The following is a 17,374-nucleotide window of genomic DNA, read 5'->3' on the forward strand; positions in this document are numbered from 1 at the left end:
TGAAGACAAAGTATAATTATTGTTAATACGAATGGTAACTTCTTCCCCTCAACTAGTAATGATGGTAGAAGATGAGGATGAAGTAGCCTACGGATATGGCATCAGTTCAGTTGCTGCTCAGGGTTAACCACCCAAGTCTTTCGTTCAGTTACTACAAATGATTGAGAGTTGGACTCTCATATGGTTGACTTTGCCTAAGCATATTTGAAAATGGAGCATCATGTGCCGCCAAAGAGCTAATTTGCTAATTAAGATGAAGCAATCACTCCAAAAGGAATAGAACCGAAGGCCTCTATGCAAGTTCAAAAGTGCAGGTGTGCCTCATTTTATTACATATCACTTTTTAGTGCATTGCGGATAGTGTGTTTTTTAATGACTTGAAGTTTCATGACAATACTGCATCAAGTGAGTCTGTTATTTTTCCCAAGCACAGTAGTTTTCCAAGTGCACGATGCTTTGTGTGTCTGTCAGATTTTTGGCAATTCTCACAATGTTTCAAACTTTCCCATAATCACTCCTTTACTAAACTGCCAAACCAAAATCCAAGCCCAAAGCTGATTCCATTCCTCTCATGATGACCTTACATTGGGTTTCCTTGGCTATAAATTACAATGGGAATAAAGATCCGATCTTTCTTCTGTAGAGCAGCTGGTAGATTAAAACCAGCAACCTTTTAATTTGCAGCCCATTGTGCAACCCATTGTGTCTCCAGGGGTCCTTTAATAGACTATGTTGTTGTTGTGTACCACAGAGTTGGAATCAACTCATAACTGACACGCCACCAGGTTTGCAGAGGTGGTAAATTACACTGAAGGAGATTGCTCATCCTTATACCAAGGAACTACTGCTGGTTTTGAACTACATGGCTTTGGGATTGTAGCACAGCTTCTTACCATTAGGTCAGCAGAGCTCTCTTGATAGACTATGTTGTTGTTGTTTGCATCGTTGGGCCAGAACTGACCCACAGCTGACACTCCAGTGCATTTTCAGAGGCGATTAATGCCATGGTAGGAGATTGCCCATCCTTCTCCCACGAAGCAGCTGGTGGTCAGTGTAGTGTAAAAATAACTTTTATATGCACTAGGAATCAAACAAAATCCAAGCGACTTGCTTTATTGTGATATTTAATTGCTTTCTGTGATTTGAAACTGAACTCACACTATTTCCAAAGTATACCTGTACTGGGAAAGGGTAGGAGATTGCCCCAAAATCAAGATATTTAAGATATTTCTTGACTCAAGTTTGCACAAACCATTATAATGTATATATATACATATATACACACACACACACACACACACACACATATATATGTTGTTGTTATGTGCCATCGAGTCGTTTCCGACTCATAGCGACCCTATGCACAACAGCTCTAAACCCTGCTCTATCCTGCGCCAACCGCACCGCCTCTGACACACCCATCCCGATTACCCCAGTCACCGAATCAATCCATCTCATAGAGGGTCTTCCCCTCCTGCGCTGTCCCTCCACCCTCCCAAGCATGATGTCCCTCTCCAAGGACCCGTCCCTCCTGGCAACGTGTCCAAAGTATGTCAGACGAAGCCCCAGAATCCTTGCCTCCAAGGAGCAGCTTGGTTTAATCCTCTCCAAGATGGATCTGTTTGTTTTCCTGGCAGTCCAGGGTACATTCAGTACCCTTCTCCAGCACCACAGCTCAAAAACATCCACTCTCCTTCTGTCCTCCCTAGTCATTGTCCAACTCTCTGATGCATAACAAGCGATTGCAAATACCATGACCTGTATCAGGCGCACCTTAGTCTCCAGATATACACTGTTGCTCCTGAGTACGTTTGAGAGGTCCCTAACGGCAGACTTTCCCATCGCGATACGCTTTTTGATTTCCTGACTGCTGGTACCAAGAGTGTTAACTGTGGAGCCGAGCAAAGTGAAGCTGTGAACACTCTCAATCTCTTCATCATCCATCTGCTGCCAATTGGTCCAGTGGCGAGAATCTTTGTCTTCTTGACGTTGAGCCTTAGTCCATACTGAAGGCTGCAGTCCTTGACCCTTCACAGCAAGTGCATGAGGTCCTCCTCAGTTTCAGCAAGCAAGGTTGTGTCATCTGCATAACGGAGATTGTTGATAGATCTTCCACCAATCCTGATGCCACAATTCTCCTCATAGAGCCCAGCCTCTCGGATAATCTGCTCTGCATACATGTTGAAAATGTGTATATATACACATATATATACATACATATATATGCACATATATATACATATATGTGTGTGTAGTGTATATAGTATATATTTATGTGTATATATTATATATAATGTGTATATATATTGTATTTGGGGCTTATATACATAGTAAAAGACAGTTAAGCAGTTGCTGTCAAGTTGGATTCAACTGATAGCAATCCCAAATGCTTTCTGATAGGATTTTTCAGAACTAGATCTCCAGACATTTCTTCCAAGGTGCCTCTGGGTGGATGTCAACCATTGATCTTCAGTAGCACTCCTGTATTAATCATTTAAACTACCCAGGGACTCACCAGCATACTTTTGTTGTTAAAGTCTCTTGAGTTGGTTTCAGCTTGTAGTGACCCTGTGCACAACCAAATGAAACCATTGTTGCTGTTAGATGCCACTGAGTTGAGTACGACTCACAGCAACCCGGTGAACAAAAGATCTGAACCCTGTTCTATTCTGTGCCATCCTCACACTTTCTAACATACAAGAGCCCATTGCAGGAGTCACCATATCAATTCATCTTGTTGAGAGTCTTTCTCTCCTTCAGTGACCCTCCACCCTTTCAAATACTGTGTCCTCCAAGGAATAGCACCTCCTAGCAACATGTTCAAAGAAAATGAGGCAAAACTCATCATTCTTGCCTCCAAAGAGCACTCTGGCTGCACCCTCTCCAAGACATATCTGTTTGTTCTCTTGACTATGAACAGTCAAGAGAACAAACAGCAATGCTCTTCTCAACACCACAGCTCAAAGGTGTCAGTTCTTTTTCTGCCATCTTTATTAATTGTCTTGGATGCATAGCTAGTAATTGGAAACACTATGGCCTGAATCACACACACATAAGTCCTCAAACTGACATCATTACTCCTCAATAGTTTGCAAAGGTCCCTAAACTACAGATTTTCCCAATGTAATGTGTCTCATTTCCTGACTGCTTGTACCAAGGGTGTTAATTGTGGATCTAAGCTAGATGAAGCTGTTGACAGTTTGTTTCCTCTCCTTCCATCATGATATTGTCTGTTGGTTCAGTGGTAAGAATCTTTTGTTTTCTTGATATTGAGATTTAATCCATACTGAAGGCAGCATTCCTTGATCTTCTGTAACAAGTGCTTCAAGTTCTCAGTTTTAGCAAGTAAGGTTGTTTCATCTGCATAATACAGGTTATTGATGAGTCTCTCTCCAATCCTGATGTCACACTCCTCTTCATAGATTCCAGCATCTCAGATAATTTACTCTAAAGGTTGCACTGGAACATTGAGAGGCCAAATCTAAAGGAAAACATGTCCAAGTGAAAGCCCTGAATAGATGATTTCGAAGGATAGCTCAGGAAGACAAAGGAAAGTATTATAATGGAATGTGCAGAGAGCTGGACATGGAGAATAAAAAGGGAAGAACTCTTCTCAAGCTGAAAAGAACTGAAAAACAAACTTAAGCCTTGTGTAATGGCTTCTAGATTAAACAATAGCATCTCCATAATTGTAACTGTGTCCATTGTTGCAACCTCTTTGTCAATTTATCTTCTTTCTTTTTCGTTTTTTTTTAAAGTAACTTTGTGTGTGTGTGTGTGTGTGTGTGTGTGTGTGTTTGTGTGTGTGAGTGTACCATCAAATCAGATCTGACTGGTACAGGAGGAGATTGTCCCTCCTTTTCCCAGCAGCAATTTATCTTCTTGAATGTGTCTTTTACTGCTAACTCTGGAGCAAGCCTGGTGTCTTTGTCCAGACACTTACCCCTCCTTATAGCATATCCAAAGTATGTGAAGTATCACCGTCTTTACTTTTAAGGAGTATTCTGGACAACTCGTTCTCCAATACAGACTTGTTTGTTCTTTTAGCAGTTTGTAATATATTCTTTGCCAACACCACAAATCAAAGGCATCAATTCTTCTTCAGTCTTCCTAGACATTGTCTGGTTTTCACATGTGTATATAGCACCTGAAAAATTCCATGGCTCAAGTAAGGTGCACGTCTTTATTAGTACTTTAAAGAGGTCCATCACAGTGCGTTTGTCTAATGCAGTACACCATTTACTTCTTAACTGCTGCACGGCTGTTGAATATGGGGGTTAAGATTAAAGTAAATCCTTGACAGTGTCAAACTTTTCTCCATTTATCATGGTATTGTTGTTTGGTCTGGTTGTGGTGCTTTTTGTTATCTTTCTGTTGAAGTGTAACTTATTCTGAAGATTACACAGTCTTTGATCTTTGGCAGTAAGTGCTTCAAGTCCTCTTCACTTTTGCAAGCAAGGTTGAGTTATTTGCTTATCACAGATTATTGATGTTTCTTCCTCCAATCTTGATGCTACATTCTTCTTCATATAGTCCAGCTTCTTGGATTAAATGTTCAGCATACAAATAGAATAAGTCTGGTGAAAGGATAAAAACCATCTGATTCATGATTACCCTTGTGTTGCAAGTAGAATTTTTCCATGGGGTTCTCAAGGTCTTTCTGAAGCAGATTGCCATACTTGTGTTTCTAGGTGCCTCTGGTTGAGTTTCCCAAACTTTCAGGGAGTAGTCAAGCACTTCACTGTTGTAATACATTTGTTATTGTTGTTGTTATGTGCTGTCTAGTCACTTATGACTCATAGCAAGTCTTTGTGCAACAGCTCTGAACCCTGCTCTATCCTGAACCAACCTCATTGTCTCCTACACACCTTCCACCATTACTCCAGTCACTTAATCAATCCATCTCATCAAAATCTTACCTCCCTTAGCTCTCTCTTCACTCTTCCAAACATGATCTTGGCCCTCCAAGAACTGGTCCCTCCTTGCAACATGCCAAAAGTATGTGAGGTGAAGCTTCAGAATCCGTGCTGCCAAAGAGAAACTTGTTTTCACCCTCTTTAGGACAAACTTGTTTGTTCTAGCTGTCCACAGTATATTCAATACTCTTCTCCAGCACCACAACTCAAAGGCATCAATTCTTCTGTCATTCTTAGTCATCATCCAGTTTTCTGATGTACAGTAAGTAACTTCAAAAACCATAGCTGGATCAAGTACACCTTAGTCTCCAGACATGGTTGCTTTTCAGTACTCTGGAAAGGTCCCTGACAGCAGATTTTCCCCATGCAATTCATCTTTTGATTTCCTGGCTGCTGGTACAAAGAATGGTGATTGTGGAGCCAAGCACGCTGAAACTGTTAACAATTTCAACCTCTCCACCATCTATCATGATGCTACCAATCAGCCCAATGGTGAGAATCTTTGTTTTCTTGATGTTGAGCTTTAATCTATATTGAAGACTGCAGTCATTGACTTTTTGTAGCAAATGTCTCAAGTCCTCCTCAGTTTTAGCAAGCAAGGTAGTGTCATCTGCATAACATAGGTTGTTGATGAGTCTTCCTCAAATCCTGATGCCACATTCCTCCTTATAGAACTCAGCCTCTGCGATGATCTGTTCCTCAGATAGATTGAAACGGTATGGAGATAGGATTCATCCCTGGTGTGCACCTTTCCTGATTTTGAACCATACAGTGTTTCCTTGCTCTGTTCTGACACCTGCCTTCTGGTCCAAGTACAGGTTTCACATAAGCACAACCAAGTGTTCTGGAATTCCTATTCTTACAGGTCTTTGAAATACAATAGAGCATACTTAGAGTACACTAGCAGATACGGAAACTGAGGCTGAGCCCTCAAATTTGGAAACACAAAAGAGAAGGAACAGTTGTAACAGATACTAGTGATTGGAATATGGGATGTGAGGAGCATGAATGTAGGAAGACTGGACTTGTTAAGAAAGAAATGGAACATGTAAATATTGACATACTAGATATTGTAATGTTAATCTATTTTAAATCAAGTATGGGTTCTTTTCTACAGATTTCCACCAGGGGGTGGTATTGCTCTGGTTTCTGATAATTTGGTACACAATTTAGAAAGGACGGAAAATGAAAAATAGTTACCGAGTGTTTCTGTGTGCACGTGTGTGTGCGTGTGAATTCTAATTAAAATATTTTCTTACTGAGATAGATTGTAACTGCATACACAGACACACATAATCCATGAGAAATAAATGTGTTCCTCTAAAATAGTATTTTAAAAGAAAATATTTTTTTAAATGAAAATGCTTCTCAGAATAGGTAGTATTTCATTTTTTTTCGGCTGTTCTGAGTTTGCTCTTTATGCACTCAGTTAAGATCCTGTGACATTTTCGCTTCACATGATTAAGACCATACTTGATGACTTTTGCTAGATCATACTGTATGGTTTTTGCCTGTTTGTCATTCTAGTTTAGTTTCACTTTGCATTATATAATGAGCTCCGGTAGCATAATGCATTACATGCAGCCCTGCTAGCCAAAAGGTCATCAGTTTGAAACCATCTACTGCAGCTGAGAAAGATGGTCATTCTCCCACTGCAAAGATTACTAACCTTGGAAACGAGAGAGAGGGTCACTGTGAGGGAGAATCAAGTCCAAGACAGTGTTGTTAGGTGCTGAAGAGCCAGCTGAGACCCCAGGGACACCATGTAAGATGCTGCCCGGCCTGCATCTCTGCTAAGGAGCACTCTGGTTGCATATCTTTCACCACAGATTTGGTTGTTCTTTTGGAAGTTCATGGTCTACTCGGGGAGCTTTGGTTGCATAGTCCAAAGGGAGTCTGCTGCTAACCCAGTGTCTCTCTGGTGGTTCAAATGCACCAGTGGCTCTATAAGAGAAAGCTGGGCATTCTCCTCCCTTGTTATTTACAGTCTCCTGAAAGCCTGCTAGGGGTCAGTTCCAACTTGGAGGCTGAAATTGGAGTTGGGTGGTTGAGTCAATATTTTTGTCAACTCAAAGGCATTGATTTCCTTTCAATTTTAAACAGAACAAGAGAATACTACTACATGGTTTAAAATCAATAAAGGCACGTGTCAGAGTAGTAGTATCCTTTCACAATACCTATTCAATTTGCAGGGAGCTCTGGTGGCTTAGTGGTAAGAAACTGTGCTGCCAACCCCAGGGCACATGGTTTAAATCCACCAGCTGCTCCAAGGAAAAAAGATGGACAATGTCCTTCTGTGTTATTTATTGTCTCTGATGACTCTCAGGTGGAGTTGGTTCCAACTTGATGGAACACAACTGCAACAATCTGCAAGCTGAGCAAATTATTTAAACCAAGGTCCTGGATAGAGTGAGAGAAATCATGGATTTCATTACCTATTTCTAAAGCTTTACAAGACACGAGAAAGTGATCCATTTGCCCTAATATAATGTTCTCTAATTGTAAAGTCTTTGCTCTCAGTGCCTCTCAGATGTTTATTTACTTTGGTCATTAGCTGCTAACTCAAGCTACACATTAGGATTAGAGAACATTTGAAAAAAGTCCTGATGCTCGTCTTGCCTAAATGTTGCCTTCAAGCTGACCCCGACTGATGATGACCCCATGTGTGCAGAGTAGAAAAGGGTGATTTTGCTGTTTAACTTTCGTTATAAATTGGAAGAAGATTGAGAGAGCAGATCCGTTTTTTCAGTCATCATCAATTCACAGACATTTTGTTTTATATCGTTGACTGCAGTCCCTACAATGTGACATTGTTCACCTGTCTTCTTCCATCTTCTTTCCCTTTCCAGTTCTCCACTGTTCCTGAGTCTCCTTAAAGTTTTCCTTGGGCAGATGCTGACCTTTTTCTTTCAAATGGTTAATTATCTACAGAGTGCGTTATATATCTATTAAATCACTGTTCACCTGATAGAGTAAGTCTACTGTTTGGCTGATAACTAAGCCATGTGGGTGAGTTCAGTTCCAGGATTGAGGGTATCTAAGGGCTATAATCAAATTTCCAGTAGTCCCTGTTGAACTTCTTCTTTCTATGATTTTGAATTTTGTTCCCCATCTTTCTCTCACTCTATCCAAGACCTTCTAATGTAATATCTTTTAGAATAATTGGTCATGCACTATATCTTGTTCTTCTGGTCTCAGTGTTAGGGAGTCAGAGGTTTAAGTGAACCATTAGTTCTTTCGAATATCAAGCTGAAGCTGAGGAAAATTAAATCTATGGGAACCAAAATTTGACCTGTGTCTATTCCACCTTAATTTCAAAACCACCTCAGAAACAGATATGAGGCCTTGAACACTAATAAGCAAAGGCCATATGAGCTGTGGGAGGATATAAAGAATATCATCCATGAAGAATGCAGAAGGTTATTACCAAGACAGAGGAGGAAGAAAAGACCAAGATGGAGGTCAGAAAAGACTCTGAATATTGCACTATAGTGCCAAGCAGCCAAAGCAAATGGAAGAAATCAAGATATTAAGGACCTGAACAGAATATTTTAAAGGGGAGGGTGGGAAGAAAAGGTATTACGATGAAATGTGCAAAGAGCTGGAGTCAGAAAATCAAAGGAGCAGAACTTGCTCAGCATTTCTTAAGCTGAAGGAACTGAAGAACAAATTCAAGCCTTGAGTTGTAATTCTTAAGGATATTCTGGGCAGAATATTAAATGATCCTGGAAGCATTAAAAGAAGATGGAAAGAGTATACAGAGTCATTGCACCAAAAGGAATTAGTGGACACAGAAGAATTTCATGAAACAACATATGAGCAAGAGCCTGTGGTGATGAGGGAAGAAATTCAAGCTGTTCCGAAAGAATTAGCAAAAAACAAGGCCCCAGGAATTGATGGCATACTAATTGATATATTTCAACAGACACAGCCCTGGATGTGCTCACCAAGTTTTGCCAAGAAATCCCGACGACAACCCCCTGGCCAACTGACTTGAAGAGATCTAGATATGTCCCAATTCTAAAGAAAGGTGACCTGACAAAGTGCAGAAATTATCAAACAACATCATTGATAATCAGAAGTAAGCAAGATTCTGCTGAAGGTTATCTAAAAATGCCTGAAACAGCATGACAACAGAGAACTATCTGAAATGCAGGCTGGATTTAGAAGTGGTAGTGGTTCTAGGGATATTATAGCTAACGTCAGATGGATCTTGGCTGAAAGAAGAGAGTATCAGAGGAATGTCTCCGTGTTTCATTGACTCTGTGGATCACAACAAAGTGTGGCTGATTCTGAGAAGAATGTGAATCCTAGAACACTTGATTGTGCTAATGCAAAACTTATACTTGAACCAAGAAGCAGTTGTCAAAACAGAGCAAGGAAACACTACGTGGTTCAAATTGGGAAGGGTGTATGCCAGGGATGTGTCCTATCCCCATACCTTTTCAATCTATATGCAGAACAGGTTGGGAGGCTGGGCTGTATGAGGAGAAATGTGGAATCAGGATTGGAGGTAGATTCATCAATAACCCACATTATGTAGATGACACAACCCTGCTTGCTGAAACTGAGGAGGACCTGAAGCACTTGCTGCAGAAGGTCAAGGACTGTAGCCTTCAATATGGATTGAAGCTCAATAGAAAAAAACCCAAAACAACAAAGATTCTCACCACTGGGCCAATTGGCAACATCATATAGATGGTGAAGAGATTGAGATTGTTCACAGCTTTAGTTTGCTTGGTTCCACAATCAACACTTTTCTTATCAGCAGGCAGGAAATTAAAAGTCGAATTGCATTGGGAAAGTCTGCTGTCAGAGACCACTCCAAAGTACTGAGGAGCAATGATGTCAGTCTGGAGACTAAGGTGTGCCTGATCCGGGCCATACTCTTTGCAATTACTTGCTATGCATCAGAAAGATGAACAATTATTAGGGAGGATAGAAGATGAATTGATGCCTTTGAGTTGTGGTACTTGGGAAGAAACATTGACTGCTAGGAGAATAAACAGGTTTGTCCTAGAGAGGGTGAGATCAGGCTGCTCCCTGGAGACAAGGATTCTGAAGCTTCGTCTGACATACTTTGGGCATGTTACAAGGAGGGAACAGTCCTTGGAGAGGGATATCATGCTTGGGAGGGTGGAGCGACAGCACAAGAGAGGAAGAACCTCAATGAGATGGATTGATTCAATGACTGGGGTAATGGGGGTAAGTGTGTTGGAGACAATAACATTAGCAAGGGGTAGAGCAGGGTCTCAAGCTGTTGTACATAGATAGGTTTGCTCTGAGTCGCAGGTAACTTGATGGCACATAACAACAACATGTCTTCTCCTCCCTCTGCTTTGCTCCTGATAAGAAAAGACCAGGGCAGGCTCCCTCTTAGATGGCCACTCACAGGTTTTTAAGACCTCAGTTTCTATTCATCAAAGTAGGATGCAGAACATTTTCTTTGTGGACTACATTGTGCCAATTGACCTTGAGGCTTCACAAGACTTCTCCAAAGAATTTTTTTTTCCTTTCTTTTTTTTTTCCTTGTTGTGTATCATATCGAATCGGATCCAGCTGGCACAGGAGGAGATTGTCCCTCCTTCTCCAGCAGAGCAGCTAGCTGGTGGATTCAAAACATGAACCTTTGGGATTGCAGTGCAGCTTCTTGCCCCTAGGCCACCAGAGCTCCCTTCCATAGAGTTTTGAAGAATGTGGTCTTTCAGGCACAGATCACCAGGTCTGTGTTAAAGGAGTGGCTAATGAGTTCTATTGTCCACCTTTCAGTTAACATCTGAATCCTTACCCACTGTGTCACCAGGGCTCCACAACCTTGCTAATTAAATTAAATCAAATCTTTGGAAAGAGGGATACAGGCATTTGTATTTGTTCACAGCTCCCTCTGGTCTTCTAATTTCATGGTTAAGAATATTTCCTTTCTAGGGAATAGTGGTAAGAAGCTGCACTGAAATCTCAGAGGTACGTGGTTCAAATCCACCGATGCTCTGCTGGAGAAGGAGGGACAATGTCCTCCTGTACCAGTCAGATCCGATTTGATGGTACACCCACAAAAAAAAAGAAATAAAATAATTAAAAAAGAATATTTCCTTTCTCTCCTTATAGGGCTCCACCATTACCATGATCAGTATCTTTCTCTTCCCTCTAAGTAGGTTGTGGGGAGTTCTGGTGGCCTACTGGCAAGAAGCTGCACTGTAATCCCTAAGGCATGCAGTTCAAGGTCCCTAGCTGCTCAATGGGAGAAGGATGAGCAATCTCCTCCTATGTGATTTACTGCCTCTGAAAACCTGCTGGAGAGTCAGCTATGGGTCAGTTCCAACTCTGTGGTACACAACAAAAAGAGGGGTGTGTTCACATAAAAAGGTTTGCCCTTAGGTACTTCTAGGCATGGTTGCCTATAGGAACTAGTTGTCTCCCAAAGTGGCTGTCTAGAAATGTTCTCAGAGAATCAGCTCACTGGCTGAAGACCAGTGGCCCAGAGACCGTTGTCCATCTTTGACCTATAAAATGAAACCTACTGCCAACAAGTTAATTTCAACTCCTAGAAATCCTATAAGACAAAGCAGAACCGCCCATGAAATTGTAAAGATTTCTTAAGTAAATATGGTAGCAAACTGCCTTATCTTGGGGCTTCTGGTGGCTTTGAACTGATAACCTTTCAGTTACAACTGAATGCCTTACCTGCATTGCCATCAGACCTCCTTTTCTTTGACACATTACTCATTTGACAGAAATTGAAGTCTTTATTGGTAACGTGTTCTACTGCTATGGATGGACTTCTTTTCTATTCAAAGCTTTCCCCATCCCTGAACATAAAGACAAACTGACCTCTTTCTTAAATTCTCACTTTCAAGTCTCTGACCTTCGTGGATGAACTTGTGCCTGCTGTGTGCATGACCCAGAGAGACACAACAGTGTCAAGAGCATGGGCATTGCTGGCTCCGTGCTTGTCCGGTACACAGGTTATTCAGAAACTGTTAGAATTTTTTTTTCTTTTTTTAAAGGAACAAAGAAGTTCAACAGAAAGGGCACAGCCCTGTAGGATGCAGTCATGTAGAAGAAAGACTATTCTTTAAAAATGACACATATTCTTCATTTTATTGAATTGATGCAGCCAAACCAATTGATAGTAAAGCCTTTTCTCCCCCTGAATCACATAAGAACTTTCAGAGAGAAAACGATGATGGGACATGGATCCACTGGGCGTCATAGCTCTGGGAAACCTGGACACTTATGGCCTGTCAAATATTGGAACTGAATGTGGCACTTTCAGCATTTTCTCCTTTGGCTCCTCTCATCTTTCTTGAGGGTGTGAATGATGGATACACCTTTAAAACCTATTTCCTCAGGATATCACTCACTCAGCTAAAGTAGATGTAGATGTTTAAGTGGTCTCTTTCTTCTTGAAAAATCTCAGCAGTTTGCAACCAAGCCTGGGGGCCTTATTATCCCAAGTGACTTGCCCTCGTATAAATCATTGCCCTAAGTAGCCAAAGAGAATGACTTTACCAGATCACTAAAAAAAAAAAAAAAAAAAAACCACAAAAAAAACAAAACAAAACAAAAACAAACCAGTGTTGTTTCCATCTTTATCCAAACCATTGACTTCCAGCTGCCAACTCTGCCTGCAATCCTGATACTCACAGCTCCCCCTCTCAGAGCCTGCTCCCCCCTACACTGTAATTTTTACCCATCTACAAGCTCTGCTGGAGCCCTGGTGGTGGAGTGGATTAATCATTGGGCTGCTCGCTAAAGGGCCAGAGGTTCAAGCTAACCAACCACTCCTTGGGGGAGAGATGCGTCAGTCTGTGTTTGTAAAGATTTATAGCCATGAACACCCCATGCTCAGTGCTCTGACTTACAAGGGTCAGTGTAGGTTGGAATTGGTTCACTGGCAGGGGTTGTGTTGGGTTTTGGCCAACTCTACTGTATCAGCCACCTTCAAAGTGTTTATGTAGACTTAGTGTTTCCCATCCGTACAGACCCAAGTTGTCTGAGGACAGCACTTCTGCTTTGTGGTGGTTTGCCCTGCTTTGCCTAGGCCTCCTTGCCTGTGAAATATACTTATGTTAGGGGGCCCACTAAGTGGGCCATGTCTGCTTTCCTTATTAGATCAGAGGAAGCAATCAGGTTGCAAACAACAAAATCTCCTAAAATAGTTGCTTAAACTAGATGGGCTGGCATTTCTCTCTCACATAAATCCCAAACCCAACCATTGTTATGGAGTTAATTTTATCCCATGGTGACCACATTCATGGTGACTCATGTATCATCACATTTCCAAGGCTGTAAATCTTGGAAGATTGGCCATCCCTCTGTCTTCTGGAGTGAGGCTGGTGGATTCAAACCTTGGGTTACCGTGTAACATATAACACACTGTATATTACCAGGACTCTTTCTCTTACATATTGTTGTTGTTGTTATGTGTCATCGAGTCATTTGTGACTCATAGTAATCCTATGTACAAGAGCCCTAAACACGTTCTATCCTGTGCCAACCTCGCTGTCTCATTCATTCCCACCACTCCACTCACAGAATTGATCCATCTCATCGAGGGTCTTCCTCTCCTGCGCCATCCCTCCACTCTCCCAAACATGATGTCCCTCTCCAAGGACCAGTCCCTCCTTGCAACATGCCCAAATATGTCAGACAAAGCTTCAGAATCCTTGACTCCAGGGAATATTCTGGCTTCACCCTCTCCAGGCCAAACCTGTTTGTTCTCCTAGCAGCCCATGGTATATTCAACACTCTTCTCCAGCACCACAACTCAAAGGCATCAATTCTCTTTCTATCATCCCTATTCACTGTCCAACTCTCCGATGCATAGCGTGTAATTGCAAAGACTATAGCCTGGATCAGGCGCACCTTAGTCTCCAGCTTGACGTCATTGCACTTTAGTACTCTTGAGGGGTCCCTTACAGCTGACTTTCCCAAAGCAATTCATCTCCTGATTTCCTGGCTGCTGTTACCAAGAGTGTTGACTGTGGAGCCAAGTAAACTAAAATTGTTAACCATCTCAATCTCTTCACCATCCATACTGATGCTGCCAATTGGCCCAGTGGTGAGAATCTTTGTTTTCTTGATATTGAACTTCAATCCATATTGAAGACTGCAGTCCTTGACCTTCTACAACAAGCGCTTTAGGTCCTCCTCAGTTTCAGCAAGCAAGGTTGTGTCATCTGCATAACACAGGTTGTTGACGATTCTTCCACCAATCCTGATGCCATATTCCTCCTCATACAGCCCAGTGTCTTTGATGATCTGTTCTGCATACAGATTGAGAAGGTATGGAGACAAAATACATCCCTGATGTATCCCTTTCTTGATTTTGACCTATCCAGTGTCTCCCTGCTCTGTTCTGACGACTGCCTCTTGGCCCAAGTATAGGTTTCGCATTAGCACAATCAAATGTTCTGGGATTCCCATTCTTCTCAGAGTCAGCCATAGCTTGTTGTGATCCACACAGTCAAAAACCTTTGCATAGTCAATGAAGCACAGATAGACATTTTTCTGGTATTCTTTGCTTTCCGCCAAGATCCATCTAACATTAGCTATAATATCCCTAGTACCACGACCTCTTCTAAATCCAGCCTGCACATCTGGCAGTTCTCTGTTAACATATTGTTCCAAATGTTTTTGGATCATTTTCAGCAGAATCTTGCTTGCATGTGATATCAATGATATTGTTCGATAATTTCCACACTCTGTTGTAGCTCTTACATATAAGAACCCTAAATATAGAAAGTCCAGAGAGATGACTTATGGACTATCATCAGGGACCCATGTTTCATCTTGTTTTCTCAAAGGTATGGCCTCTGTGCTCTGGACCCAAATGGTAGTTAGAACTCCCGTCATCGCATCTCATCCCATCCCATCATATCAATCAATCACATCATATCCATGCTGTAGATAATAGGCTGGAGTATGAAGAAAAGCGAGAAACCCAAATATCCCACTGTCAAGGAAACTTCCCAGAAGATTCATACAGCACTTATCTTTTGTCTCATTGAACAGTATTTGTGGCTCAGTGGTACTGGGAAAAAAACCAAATAAACCCCTCTTCCTTTAGTTTGGTTTGTGTGTGTGTGTGTGTGTGTGTGTGTGTGTGTGTGTGTGTGTTTCTTAACCCTTCCTAGAAATTAAAAACTTACAATACTTTTTCTAGGGAAAGTTTAAATATTTGTGTAAGCCCTAATGAACCTTTAAGGGATCCTACCAGTGAAATTGCATGGTGTGGTTTGAATCCACCAGCTGCTCCATGGGAGAAAGATGGGCAGTCTCCTCCTGTGTGATTTACTGCCTCTTAAAACCCAGTGGAGGAGGTTCTCTTACATCGACCGTCTAAGAGTCGCGCTGTAAGAAGCAACAACCTCCCTCTCCTTCTCCACCTTCTCCTTGGAACCGGGAAGCAGCAACCAAGCGTGAGTGCATCTCCATCCATGTTGGCCAGGCTGGTGTCCAGATTGGCAATGCCTGCTGGTAGCTCTGCTGTCTGGAGCAGGCATCCAGCCTGATGGCCATTGGGGGAGGAGAGGACTCCTTCAACACTTTCTTCAGTGAGACTGGTGCTGGCAAGCATGTGCCCAGGGCGGTGTTTGTATACCTGGAGCCCACAGTCATTGATGAAGTTCGCACTGGCACCTACCACCAGCTCTTCCACCCTGAGCAGCTCATCACAGGCAAGGAGGATGCTGCCAACAACTATGCCCGTGGGCACTATACCATTGGCAAGGAGACCTTTGACTTGGTTCTGGACTGGATTAGAAAATGGGCTGACCAATGCACGGGTCTCCAGGGCTTCTTGGTTTTCCACAGCTTCGGTGTGGGAACCAGTTCTGGCTTCACATCCCTGCTGATGGAGCGCTTATCTGTTGATTATGGCAAGAAGTCCAAAGTGGAGTTCTCCATTTACCCAGCCCCCCAGGTTTCCACAGCTGTGGTCGAGTCCTACAACTCCATTCTCACCATCCACACTACCCTGGAGCACTCAGACTGTGCCTTCATGGTAGACAATGAGGCCATCTATGACATCTGCTGCAGAAACCTTGATATTGAACGCCCAACCTACACTACCCTGAATAGGTTAATAGGTCAAATTGTGTCCTCTGTCACTGCTTCCCTCAGATTTGATGGTGCCCTGAATGTCGATCTGACAGAATTCCAGACCAACCTGGTGCCCTATCCCCGCATCCACTTCCCTCTGGCCACATATGCCCCTGTTATCTCTGCTGAGAAAGCTTACCATGAACAACTTTCTGTAGCAGAGATTACCAATGCTTGCTTTGAGCCAGCCAACTAGATGGTGAAATGTGACCCTCGCCATGATAAACACATGGCTTGCTGCCTGTTGTACCGTGGTGATGTGGTTCCCAAAGATGTCAATGCTGCCATTTCCCCCATGAAGACCAAACGCACCATCCAGTTTGTGGATTGGTGCCCCACTGGCTTCAAGGTTGGTATTAACTACCAACCTCCCACTGTGGTGCCTGGTGGAGACCTGGCCAAGGTGCAGTGAGCTGTGTGCATGCTGAGCAACACCACAGCCATTGTTGGGGCCTGGGCTTGCCTGGACTACCAGTTTGATCTGATGTATGCCAAGCGTGCCTTTGTTCACTGGTACGTGGGTGAGGGGATGGAGGAAGGAGAGTTTTCTGAGGCCCATGAGGACATGGCTGCCCTTGAGAAGGATTATGAGGAGGTGGGTGTGGATTCTATTGAAGGAGAGCATGAGGAAGAAGGAGAAGAATACTAAAGTTAAAAGGTACTGCTTTTACAGGGAAGCTTATTCTGTTTTAAACGTTAAAAAGTTGTGGTCTGATCAGTTAATTTGTATGCAGCAGTGTATATGTTCATATACAACTACTGACCTATTTAAAACATGAATGCTTTGTCACAGACCCAAGCTGTCCATTTCTCTGATGGCTTTTGAATAAAGTATTCCTGTATTTTTAAAAAACAAAACAAAAAACACAAAAAAACCACCCCAATGGAGGGAAGTGATGGTTAAGTTCTGACACAATGGTACACGACAATAACAATCAGTGTAATAGGATAAGTGTTGAGCTGCTAGTCAAAAGGTTGACAGTCCAAACCTATCAGCTGTTGGAGGGTCCCCAAGAGTTGGAATTCACTCTACAGCAGTGCCAACCTATAAAATGCAAACCTGCACACTTAGAAACCAGTCCATGCAGTCTCTGGCCAATTAAAGAAATGAAAGCAAATTATTTTAAATTACCCTTTTGGGAAGTCCCCCAACAACCTGTATTGTATGTAAGGTGATCAGAATTATAATGGGATGAACTTTCTCGGGATCTGTGTTCCCTGCTCTTGAGCAGGTTTTCCTACTCCGGGAAACTTTATCATTATGATCAACTTGTTGTTGTTGTTGTTATGTGCCATCGAGTCGTTTCCGACTCATAGCGACCCTATGCACAACAGCTCTAAACCCTGCTCTATCC

At 42.3% G+C, this 17,374-nt stretch overlaps 1 pseudogene; it reads left to right on the forward strand.

Moving 5' to 3' along the window:
• Nucleotides 1-61: 61 nt before the first annotated feature.
• On the forward strand, nt 62-16,668 carry LOC102847903 (annotated as a pseudogene).
• Nucleotides 16,669-17,374: the final 706 nt, after the last annotated feature.

The sequence above is a fragment of the Elephantulus edwardii genome, unplaced genomic scaffold (genome assembly GCF_000299155.1).
Source record: "Elephantulus edwardii isolate Elephantulus edwardi_28Jun2011 unplaced genomic scaffold, EleEdw1.0 scaffold00002, whole genome shotgun sequence".
Lineage (NCBI taxonomy): Eukaryota > Metazoa > Chordata > Mammalia > Macroscelidea > Macroscelididae > Elephantulus > Elephantulus edwardii.